This window comes from Camelus bactrianus, chromosome 20 (genome assembly GCF_048773025.1).
Source record: "Camelus bactrianus isolate YW-2024 breed Bactrian camel chromosome 20, ASM4877302v1, whole genome shotgun sequence".
NCBI classification, from domain to species: Eukaryota; Metazoa; Chordata; class Mammalia; order Artiodactyla; family Camelidae; genus Camelus; species Camelus bactrianus.
The window spans coordinates 2,724,298-2,736,989 of record NC_133558.1 but is presented as its reverse complement, the minus strand read 5'-3'; the positions used below and the strand labels follow the sequence as shown (position 1 = coordinate 2,736,989).

At 50.1% G+C, this 12,692-nt stretch overlaps 1 protein-coding gene across 2 annotated transcripts in view; it reads right to left on the bottom strand.

Moving 5' to 3' along the window:
• The window catches only part of CDYL (chromodomain Y like), a 101,076-nt gene that overhangs the window by 36,146 nt on the left and 52,238 nt on the right, over positions 1–12,692 (bottom strand). The gene's annotated exons all lie outside the window — the stretch shown is intronic.

The following is a 12,692-nucleotide window of genomic DNA, read 5'->3' as shown; positions in this document are numbered from 1 at the left end:
CAGAATTTAAGCCCTTAACTCCAGGAAAGTCTCCAGTCAAATACACGTTACTGCTTCAGTGCAAAAAGGGTCAAAGGCAAAGAAAGGCCTTGTTTCAGCAGGAGGCGGGCCTCACGCCCAGCAGGTCTCGAGGGGGGACACTGGCGTCAGACCTGCACTGGGGGCCACATGGTCCCCCGTGCAGCTCGGGGAGCTCTGGAAGTGATCCCCTCACTCCTCCGCTTGTGACGAGTTACGTTTAGGGGCGTGAGCACTTCAATTTAAGTAAGACACATATTTCTGGGAAATTCCACGCAAATCAATTCCACAGCAGAAATAACTGGAAAGTTCTAAATGCAAGGGGTAAAGAGATTATCTCTTAAGAGCAAACCGTGTTGTTTAAATACTTATTTTCTTTCTAAATAAATTTCCACCGCAGAAGCGTTAAGTTGGCTTGAATGAGTTTCCCTGAAGCGGGAGCAAGGGTCTGGTCAGGGAGGACAGGTTCCTCCCCGCCTCTCCTTGTGTCTGTGTGCTCTCTCCAGGCCCGTGTTCCCCCAGAACCACCCCTGGCCAGCCCCCCACGGCCCTGCCTCACCCCCAGGAAGGCCCTGCAGCTGCCGTGGGGCGTACACGGGCTTTGTGTGTCCTCGGTGGCAGGAAGAGGCACATGGGAGCCTGTGGCGTGACAAATGTTATGTAAGGGACCACGTGGTCCCCCAACCACACCACCCTGCCACGGCAGCCACAGATGCCACGTAAACGAGATGGCACTGAAAACAACCATCTATGCACACTAAAGTCAGGATTCCGTCATTTTCACATGTTTGAAAATATTATACTTCTGACTTTCTTCAACTACTTGAAAACTGTGGCAACCACTCCTGGACTTGGCCTGTGGGCCCCAGTGCTGGACGGGGGAGGAACATTGGGCACTCGGGGCCCCCTATGCTGCTCGGCCGCCCTGCGGGGGGACGTGGCTTCAATCTGACAACACAGATGGCTGAACCCACGGACACACACATGAAGTGGCTGGTCTACAAGAGCCATGCCAGGCACTGGACACGGGGCGAGAGGTTCAGGCCACAACCACCACAGGCCCCTTGTACCAACTTCACACTAAACGGGGACCCCCTCCCCAATTCAAGGACAAATGTCCTCCCCACTGTGAAAGCTTAAAAGTGAAGCCGTGCTGATTCCTAGTCCGTGTGGCTAAAATAAATTCATCTCCCACAAAGAGGCACATCACCTGGATTCAACAAGGTTTTACTAGAGTATTAAGCAGAAAACGACTTCCAGAGCACTTTTGTGGTGGTGCGGGAGGAAGCTTTGCTCACAAGACAACACATAAGTAAATCTCTCCGTGGGTCTTCAGCTCCTCCCCCTTCGGTTCCAGCACCACCCCTGCCCCGCCCCACTAATAACTGGTTCTGAAAACCAGTAACCATGAACTCTTTCTCAATGTGTATGCAGGCATCCACTTCTAATTACAGAATTTCAATGCAAAGAATTTTATAAAACAAATTCTTCATGAAAGCACAGAATTGCAGACAAAAGTTCTTTTTGTTAGGATTTCCTTCTAAAACTCAATCTAAAAAAAAAATTGCAATGTCAAAGCAGCAGAACCAGGCTTCTGTAACAGTGTGAAGTCCTCTGAAGGTTTACGGAGCAGTGAGATGAATCCGAAAGGGTCGTTCTGAACGCCCCCCCGCCCCGCAGTCTCGGGGCGCAGGGGTGGGCTGGGATGTGCTGGGGGCTGCACAGGACACAGAAAAGGATGGATGCAGGTCACTACCCTATGAGCAAAGCCCCGCAGAGAACCCCACCCTGGTTAAAGAGCTCAGGAAGACGAGGGACAAAGCTATTGCTGCAGTTAAAATACCAAACGGCCTGAGAAGTTAGATCAGGGCAAGGCATGCAAATATACACGCTCACAAGAAAAAGACCAAAGTTGCAAAGGAGCTGCAAGAGGCGAAGCCTGACGCCTGCACCGTCATCGGTAACCGGCCGTGCTCTGGTCCCTCCCAGAACAGAGGGTGCAGCTCCCAGGATGACTCTGAAACAGAGGCAACACAGAAAGCTTTTCTCAGGTTTAAGTCTGACGCCAGTGCCCAGTTAACCGGGAACAACAGAGCGTCACTAGGGAAAAAAGAACCAGTAAGAACCCTGCTCACGTCAGAGAATGCTGGTGGGCCCCGGAAAAGCAACAGCCCTTTAGATGAGGAAGAGGCTCCCACCAGCCACGAGAAGGTTGTGTTGACGCCTAAAAGGACAAGTTGCCGTCGCTACTAACAGCAGTTGTTAACTATTGAAAGCACAGGCAGATACATCCTCCCACTTCAAGAAACAGGAATGATATTCACCTAGCTATCTGACGACACTGGAAAGAAACCAAAGGCCTATGGAAACCGGGGGTGGAGGTGGGCCCCTGAAACGAGGGGACCCAGTGGTTCCTGCACCCCTAGAACTCGGCAGAAAGCACAGTGTTACGGGCTCAGGGGATGGAAGCAGGAGTGGAGGGGAGGGGACCCCGGGCATGAGGGCCGCATGGAAGGGAAGCCCCTGAAACAACAGACAACCCCTTCGAAAGCTGGGCAGGCCAGGAATGGCAGCAGGCCGGGAATGCAGCAGCTGGCGTGCTGGAGGCACCGAGCCCGCCCCAGGCCCCAGCACACAGTCCCGCCTGTGGCTGTGATTCACTGCGGGAGGATGGCCCCAGAGGAAACCAGCAAAGGGAAAGTGTGTGGGGTGAGGTCCGGGGGAGCCAAGCGCAAGCCGCCAGGGGGGTCACCCAGGACACCCAGGACACGCTTTGTTCCTCCAGCAGCGAGCTGTCACCAGACAATCTCCTCAGAGCCTCAGCACCCAGGATTGCACTGGAGGCTGCTCACACCCTCTTGGCCCAGCATGTATCAAAACCCCAGAGTTTTAGAAGGAAAGCAGGTGGTCAGCATAAATCACGCTAATAACATCACAGTCAAGCCTAAAAAAACCAAGATAAGAAAAACACAAACCGGCTGGTGGAGTGAGGCTGTGAAAAGACACACACAGGGCCACAACCACGGAGGCCAGGAGACAAGGAAACGCACCTCCACCGAAGGAAGGGACTGTCAGCTCAGAATTCCAGGGGAAACCAGGCTTCAAGAGCAAGGCAGACCCCACCTCCAGGTCGGTGTCATCAGGAGCTCTGCAGACACCCCACAACCAACGAAACAGACCCCGTCCCCTCAAAACCACACCAGCCTAAGCGTCTGAAAATGGCCCTAAGGCCACAGAGCAAATGAAGAAACATTACTCAAGAAAGTTTACTAACAGTCGACAAGCACAGAGAAAGTCTTGACATTTGAGTCCCGACCCACTTCCTCCCTCCCCCCGCCCCAGCTCAGTGTGGCAGGGGCTCACCTGGGGTGGGCTCGGACAAGAACACAGGCACCCCCGCCGCTCTGCCCCCAAGCCAGGCTTGCCGCGGGGACCAGGAGCTCCTTTCTCTGCCTGGCCCGGGACCCATTAGAGGCCCTTCCCCCGTGGTAGCAGGGCCAGGATGCAGGAACTCTGACAGCTCTTGCCCCAAGTCATACTGGGGTACAGGTTCCATGCTGGGAGAGGCAAGCCGAGAAGACCAGCGGCTACACCACACCCAGCACCCAGAAGAGTGGCTCAGAGACTGCCTGGGGAGAAAACCTGTAAGACAAGAGAGCTGCTCACTACAAGAACTTTGTTTGAGACAGAGCGTGGGAAGTTTTAAACCTAAGGATGCTCTTGAAAATGATAAATTAAGAGCAACAAGCTAAACCACCGCTCACCTAGTTCACCATGGAGAATCAGAAAGAGAGATGGCGAAGAGCGTGCCTGGGGTAAAAACCAACCTCAAAGACTGGCCTCAATGCCACCCTGCCCCAATCTACTGAATCAGACTGACGAGCAATTACGCACCTGGGTGTGTCAAAAATAGCCCAGTGACCAGCCAGTGATCAGGGGAGGCCAACAGGCCAGGTGTGACACCAAACAAAGCAGCAGCTTAGAGAGACCAGGGGGAGAGTCAGAGATGGAACTGCTGTCCCTCCCGGGCGGCCACGTGCTGTCCACGGCCGTGACCCCTGGGGGGCACATCAAGGCTTCACACAGTAGTGGAAACAAGACTTCAAATAAGTCAAAGAATTAAAGAAAGGTGTAAATACAATATCACATTAAACAAAGAATATCATTAATGAGACAGAAATTGCAAAAAGAACCGAATGGAAATTCTGGAGTTGAAATGGACAACTAAAAGGAAAAACGAATTAGAGGTTCTCAACAGTAGATCTGAATTGGCAGAAAAACCAATCAACCTGGAAAAAAGGGTGGGTAGAGATTATGCAATCCAAACAAACGAAAGAAAATAGAACGAAAATAAACAGAACCGAAGAAAAATGGGAGACACCTTCAAGCAGAGCAATATACGTGTAGTGGGAGTACAAGGAGGACGGGAGAGGAAGGAGCCGAGAAAGACCCAAAAAATAATGGCTTCCGCATTTATTGACATAAACACTTTCCATGTTTACTCGAAAACAATAATCTACACGTCTAGGAAACTCAACAAACCAAAGAGGACACATTCAGAGAGAGAGCCACAAACACACAGCACAGTCAAACTACTGAAAGTCACCAGGAAAGAGACAATCTGGAAGCAGCAAGAGGAAGACAGCCCCTCGCGTACAAGGAAATTCTAGGAAGATGAATGGCTAACTTCTCATCAGAAACAGTGCAGGCGGAAGGCAGTGGGATGACATATTCAAAGTATTAAAACCAAAAAACTGTCAGTTAAGAATCTTATATCCAGCAATCCTATCTTTCAAAAAATGGAAACAGGAAAGACTATCTACTGTATGGTTCCAACTATGACATTCTGAAAAAGGAAAAATCATGCAGACAGTGAAAACATCAGTGTTCATCAAGGCTGGGATGCGAGAGGGGACGAGTACGTACAGCACAGGATTTTTAGGGCAGTGGAACTATTCTGTGTGACTGTGGATCTATGTCATTATGGATGTGTCAGAACCCACAGAGTGTACAACATCAGGGGTGAACCCTAATGTGAACTATGGACTGTGTGCAATACTGACTTGTCAACGTAGGTTCACCGATCCTAGCAACCAGTGTCTTACTGTGGTTGGGGTGCTGATGGTGGGAGAGGCTGTTCACGTGCGGGCGGACAGGGAGCAGAGGGGAACTCTCTGCTCCACTAGCTGTGAGTCGTAAAACTGCTCTAAAAAGCCTGCAGACGACCCCTGCCCCTCAAAATGAGAACACAGCATAGACATTCTCAGATAAACGAAAACAGAATTTGTTGTTGGCAGAACTGTTTACAAGAAATACTAAGGATATTCAGGCTGGAAGCTGGCCAATCAGAATTCACACAAAAAAACAAAAATCAAGACTAGTAAAGGGACTTATGTAATTCTAAAAGTTTAAAATGCCTGTTTTTCTGCATTCTTCTTATTTAACAAGCAACTGTATAAAATAGTATGTATGTGACTTTACTGCTGGATCTCTAACATACAGAAATGTAACATAAAACAGTGATAAGCGTGTGTACACAGAACACGTGAAACTAAAACCGATCAAAGCAACGGGGGAAATGACAATTCAACAATAATAGTTGAAGACTTCAAGGCCCACGTTCAGTAGTGGACAGAGCAAACAGACGACGAACAAGGAAACAGAAGACCCGAATAAGACCAAACCCAAACCAGACCTCAGACATCCATGGGCCGTCCACCCAACAACAGCAGAACACGCTCCTTCCAAGCGCACATGGACTGTTCCCCAGCAGAGACCACACCACATGCTATCTCACACAACAAACCTTGATAAATTTAAAGACATTGAAATCATACAAAGTCTTACCTTCAATAAAACTGGGTGAAATTGAAAACTATTTATAGAAAAATTTGAGAGATTCACAAATGTGGAAACTAGACAACCCATATTAAATAATCAATGGGCCAAAGAAGAAATCAGCAGGATGGCTAAAGTAAGACAGGTAAGTGCTGACAAGTATGTGGAGGAACTGGAACCCTCACACACTGCTGGTGAGGATGTAAAATGGCGCAGCCGCTTCTGAAACCCGTGCGGCAGCCCCTCCAACAGTTACAGGTAGTTACCCCATGGCCCAGCAAGTTCACTTTTAGGAGTCTTCTCAAGAGAAAGAAAACTTGTGTCCTCACCAAAACTTGTATATGAATGTTTATATCAGCATTATTCGTAACAGTCAAAAAGTGGAAACAATCCAAATGTCTATTAGCCAATGAACAGGTAAACAAAATAGCACGGCTCTGTGAGGGAATATTATTCGGCCATGAAAAGGAACGAAGTACTGACAGTTACTCGACGTGGATGAACCTTGAAAACATTATGCTAAGCAAAAGAAGCCAGTCACAAAAGTCCACACAGGATTCCATCTGTAAGAAACGCCCAGAACAGGTGATTTTAGAGACAGAAAACAAATCAGTGGTTGCTTAGGGCTGGGGGCAGGGTACTGGTGGGGAGGGAAGGCAGAGGAGGCGGGTGAGAGTTAATGGATTTGGATGCCTTTCTGAGGTGATGAAATTGTTCTAAAACTGACTGTGCTGACGGATGCAATGCTGTATAAACAGCCACTGAACTGAGCAATTTAAATGGGTGATCTGTCTGGTATGTGCATTCATCTTTTCTTTTAAAAAAAAAAAAAGCTGTTTAAAGAAAGGCAGAGATGAAATAAAGATATTTTCAGAGGAACAAGAGCTGAAGGAAGTTCCGGCAGCCGACCTTCAAGAGCCATGAAGGGTCTGAAATTTCACCTATTTGCCATCTAGCAAGTTAGCTATTGCAAGCTGACATTTTCATGGATGCTGGTTTTTAGAAGAATCCTCATCAGAGAGAAAAAAAAAATTACTCACAGCAAGAGCAACTGTCAGAGTATCAGCCTCCGCTTGTACCAGCTACCTGGGCCCCATTTCTGCAGGGCAACAGAAGGAGGGCCAGGAGGCAGACAGCAGCTCGTGCGGGGGGTTACAGGAGAGGAACCAGAAACTTCCCAATGGCCGGTGAGCACGCCTGTCCTCTCTCTGCCACCCAGAGCTGTAGGCAAACCTAGGCGGAGGCCTGAAGGGAGACACCAGCTTTGTCTCCAACTGTTTGCTACACAGATACCAAGTCCAGAGCAAATGCGGTCAGAGTCTCGGCTCCCAAGACACACAGAGATGCAAGGGATCCCTCGAGAACTGTCTCCCGACAGTGTCCACCCCTGGTTTCCACACTGCGTGGCTTCTGGGAAATTGCCCTCTGTGTATACCACTCCGTCAGCCACTCCGACCAGCCCAGGCTGGGACCACGTCCATCCAACCTGTATCATTCAGCTCGTAAGTAAAGCGACTACCAGCGTGACTCTACCATCAGGGAGAAGCACTGCAACCCTGTCCTTCAGCGGTCCTCCCAGGCCCTGCAGCAGCGGGCTGAGCAAACCCCACAAGCCACCAGGGCCATCTCAGGGAGCCAGGCGGCTCCTCAGCTCCTGAACTCATTTTCCCTCTTGCTCCGGGCACGCACTCAGGCACGCAGGACGCATCAGTGACGGCGTGGATCAGTCCTGGCCCGCGGCGGGGACCCCTCCAGGGCTGACGTGTCTTCACGGGGACAAACTTCCTACCACGTTTTCTCTGCTCTGGCCTGCGGGAGGCACACACAGTAAGCCCAGCAGCCGTCCAGGGACCCGCCCTGAGTAACCCGGCGCAGCCTCACTCTGGAGAGAACCCCAGTCTTCGGAGGGCGGCGGGACCTACTGCTTGACTTTCCTGGAACACGTCAAGGTCTCCGGGTCACCGTGTCTGCGGGAGGGACGTGCATCCCACCTGCGAGCTCAGTCCCGCGGCGCGCATGCCGGCGTGGGAACGCCCTGATCACGGCGGCCGGGCCCCCACGCGGGCGCTCGACCGCGGCTCTCCGGCTGGCACAGTCCCAGTAGCGGCCTTGCCCTTGTTTTTGGAGGCAGTGCCTGACAGCAGGCAGTCCAGCCCATCCAGTGCGCCCACCCAGCCAGCCCGGTGGCATTCGTCTGCACTGCGGAATGACGGTAACAGCTGTGGGGAGGGGGGCGTTAACAGATGTTCTGTGTGGCAGGTGCGGGAGCTGGAGCCACCCCGCGCTGCTTGGCAGGTCCCAGAGTGACATTTTAGTCCCCTGCGAAGACGTCACTTCAACCTGTTTCATCCAACATGTAATTAAACAGGGCTTTGCCATCCCCGAGGAAGACTCCAGGGGCTCTGCCCAACGAGCGGAGCATCTGAGCAGAGAGCATCGGGCCCCGGCTTCCCTGAACCATGGAGAACCAGCCCCGGGCACGTTGGGGGAATCCTGGGGGTCAGCGGTCCCCCTGAGTCAGTGGCTGTGCTTATTTAGGGAAGAGTGGGAGATATGGATTCCTGAAGCTTTTCACATGAAGCCAAGATGCCAAAGTGTCTAGTTTTCAACGCGGCGTCTCCACTTAACAACCGAGTGCACTGGGCCCTTCCTGTTGTGTTAGGAACCGATTTCAAACTGACCGGTCTGTAAAGGGGGCGCCAGGTCTGAGAGTCACAGACCTCCCTGGGACAGGCGGAAGAGGGCCTGGCAGCAACAGCCAACCAACAGCAGCCACTTTTCAGAAGGGGCTGCCCGCTCCAGTGTGCACCAACAGCACCTGGGACTGACCCGACCCCAGTCTGCTAGGTCTGGCCTCAAAGGACACAGATGTGGGAGTCGGCCTGGCTCAAGGGCTGAGGAGGACAACGCCCAAGTGAGGCCAGACCGCCGCCAGTCCCCAGAGCCCAGGAAGGGGCCGGGCCTCCTTTTTCCTGTTGGGGCTGAACAGACAGAAGCTACTGCCCACACAGTCCTGCAAACCTTTCCACGGCAAGAAGGCCCCTCGGTTTGTTGGGGTGAACTGGCCGCCCGTGCTGGTGGTGACACCACACCGGGGCTCTTGGGAGGGAGGCTGCTGACACGCCGACCAACAGATTCGTGCATGACCAGTAAACACATTAAAAAGTGATGAATGTCATCATCTGTGAGGAAATGCAAGTTAAAAAGACAAAGAGATGCTACAAAATACCCATCAGAGTGGCTACAATGGAAAAACACCAGGGACATGCAGCTGGCACATTCATACGCCGATGGCAGGATTTAAAAACGGTCCAGCCATTCTGGAAAAAGGCCTGACAGCATTTTATAAAGCTAAACAAATACCTGCCCTATGACCCAGGAAGCAGTTCCAATCTTAATTACCTACCCAAAAGGAATGAAAGCATACATCTCCAGAAAGACTTGCACAAAAACTATTTATAGCAACTCTGTTCACGATGGACCCAAACTAGAAACAGTCCACATAACTGGACCACCTGTTATATGCCAGTACAATAATCTCAGCAAGAACTTAACTAGTGAGACGTGCAGACACTTGAGTGGGTCTCAAAATATTATGCTGAACCAAAACCCTTACTCAAAAGAATACTCACTGTATGCTTCTACTTAAGTGAAAAGTCTTAAACAAGCCCCCCAAAACAAAAACAAAACCCCCAAACAACTATTACTGAAAAAAAGCAAAAACAAAGGTTGGTAGGGAGCTGACTAGGACAGGGGAGCCACGAACCTTCCGGGGAGACGGCTCCCTGACTCCAGCCTTGGGGGGCACTGGCAGACGCCTTTGTTAAGCTCAGCGACTCATACAGTATTTAAGTGCCCTGCACTACTAGGAAATTTTACATCACAAGAAAAAACTACAAATACGGAATTCAGGTTAATGAAATGTGTGCTAAACGAAGTTCTTTAGGGGGAAATGCATGGATGTCAGCACGTACTTTAAAACGTGTCAACAAATAAGATGGACTGATGGACGGACAGCAGGGTGGCAAGCCGAACAACGTTCACCAAAGGCTGGGTAGTGGGCAGGTGAACGTTTTAATTTTCTTAATAACTAAAGAATCGTTGAGGAAAAGTCAATATTCATTCCGGATTTTAAGAACTCAGAAACAAAGGAATCTACAATAATTACTAGGAAAAATAAGCAAGCTCAATTAAGCCACAGGGTTAAATTTTGAAAAATTGAGTGAATGTCAAAATTTTTAGGAAGTCAAGTGTTTTTTATAAATAGTGGTATTAAACAACTAAAAATGAAAAGTTTTAACTCTCCATTTACAATATAATCAAAGAGCAAAATATCAGGAATAAATAAAAATGTCTAAAATGTCTGCTGAAAACGACAAAACATAGCTTAGAGATATTAAAGAATACCCATAAACTGAAAGATACACTACGTTTATAAATTGAGAGACTCAATATTATTTAGTTGCCAATTTTTCTTAAATTGATACAGAGATGCAACAAAATCCTGATCAAAAATCCTAGAGGTTTTTAACGTAAGTTGACAAAAGTCTAAAATTTTATATGTCAAAGGTAGGAATGTAGAAAAGACAAAACAACCTTGAAAGAAGCACAAAGTTGGAGGGCTGTGTTAGCTAAATTTAAGACTTGCTATAATGGCTAAATTAAGACGACAATTGTAAATGCTGATGAGGACGCAGGACAACTGGAACTCTCATTCACCGCTGGTAAGAAACATTAATCACCAGAAAGCTCTGTTAATAGGGTCGGGAGACCAGCAGGGGGAGCTCTTACCCCTGTGACGACAGCGGAGCCAACAGGAGAAGACTCTTCTTTCCCGGGAGGACTCGGCCAATGAGAAGCCAGGGGCTGTATGCTGAGCCCGCCCACCCCCGTCTCCTCTATAAAAGCTTCTCCTTCCGTCGCAGGCGGGGACTCACCCGCGGCCTGTCTGGCGGAGACCCTGAAATGCGCTGCTTTGCTGATCCCAAATAAGCCGGGCTCTGCTGGACGACACCTGGCGGTCGGCTTCTTTTCACGTCAGCACGGGTGAGCGTGGAAAGTCGCGCGGCGGATCCTGGGACACACACGCACCCGAGCCCCTCCACTCCCAGGCATCTGCCCAAGAGACTCGGGAACACACGTCCACACAAAGGCCTGCAGGAGAACGTTCCCGGCAGCTTCATCCAGCAGCCAGAGACGGAGCCGGCCCAGGGACCATCAACTGGACGGCGGAGGGATGGGCAGAACGAAGCGCACCCACCGCGCACGCGGCCCTCAGCACGACCGCGGCACCGCCGACCCGGCACCAACGCGGGGGAGTCCAGCCCCGTCACGCTGAGTCCTTGAAGCGAGACACGGGGCGCACACGTGCGTGACTCCACCTGCTCGAGGGCCCGCGGGAGGCACGGCCGCCCGTGGTGAGGATCGCAGCGGGGGTGTCCGTGGCTGGGGGAGCAGAGCGGGGCACGTTCTTCCTCCGTCAGGACGGCGGTCACACGCGTGCGACATCTGTCAGAACCACCGCACACTTGCGATCCAGGTACCTACCGAACCGGTCACTCCTCACTTAACAAACTTAACGGGAAAACGCCCAGCAGCTCTCAGGCTGGAGGAACCCGGAGTGAAGAAATGCTCCCGGCAGACAGGCCCTCAGGGACCTGCGTCCTCCTCCCACCGTGTCTATCCGCTTTTACTTACATGCCTTACACAAGTGAAAATGGATTCAGGGTTTGTTTGTTTTTTTTTTTAAGGTTAAGCCATTTAGAAATTTTACCAGTAAGTCACAGTTCTGGCATTTTGTTCTGAGTAAGAGTGGGACGGTGTCTGGTACAAATGAAGCCACTTGCTTCTGGCACACTTGACAAACAAACCACCAAGTGGATTGAATCTATGTGTGTCTCTTGTGTAAACAAGGGTGAATCACAACTTCCCCCACAGCTGCTACAACTGAAAACCTACAAAAGCATATTTCATAGCAACTGTATCATTCTTCAGATACCTCAAAATAGAATAAAGCATTTGTTATTTTTCACTGACAACACAAACCAAAAAAGCTATTTTAAATAGAGAGCTTGATTAATAATAAAGAAATTCCTGTCCTGAGTCGGAATGCTGGGATCTGTGCTTTGCTGTCTGGCTTTATTAAACGGATAGAGACAAAGACCAAACTGTTCAGGAAGTGAGAACAGATAAGCAAGGATTTCTGAGTTGGAGACTTTCCTCTTTCATTATATTCTCATAACAAAATAGCAAAGTTAGAAACTACAGCCCTACAGGCAAACATCCATATATCTTAAACTATAAAAAACTTTGCCAAAGTACTCATTTTAAAATCTATTGTGCTACAAAGAAAGCCAAGCCTAAATGCCAAGACACAGCAAGATGAGGTCAAGTACGAAGACCCCAGGCGCACACTTAGTGCTCAGCAGAGGTAACGTTTGTGACTGATTTCACGGATGCAGTTTGGTGAAAACTTTTCTCAGGAATGACCAGCTGACTCACAGAGAGGACAGCTCTGCGCTGGAAACCTCCCAAGTGCCCCACTAACAGGAATGAGCACACCCACCAGAGGGAAAAGCCCGCTCCGGGACGAAGGCAGCTCAGGGGAGACTGCAAAACCACACACGGATACACCTGCACACAGACCAGCAGCAAACAAGTGCATCATTTAGGAGCCAGAACATAATTGCTCTGGCCAGAAACCCAAGTCTCGACTCCTGCACAGAGATCCCAGCCTGATGTTATTACGGAAGCCGCCTTGTGACGCCACATCTGATGTAACGCCAGGGAGGGACACTAGGGGTTGGCGCAGAAGAGGGACTGAAAGTCTAGTTTCT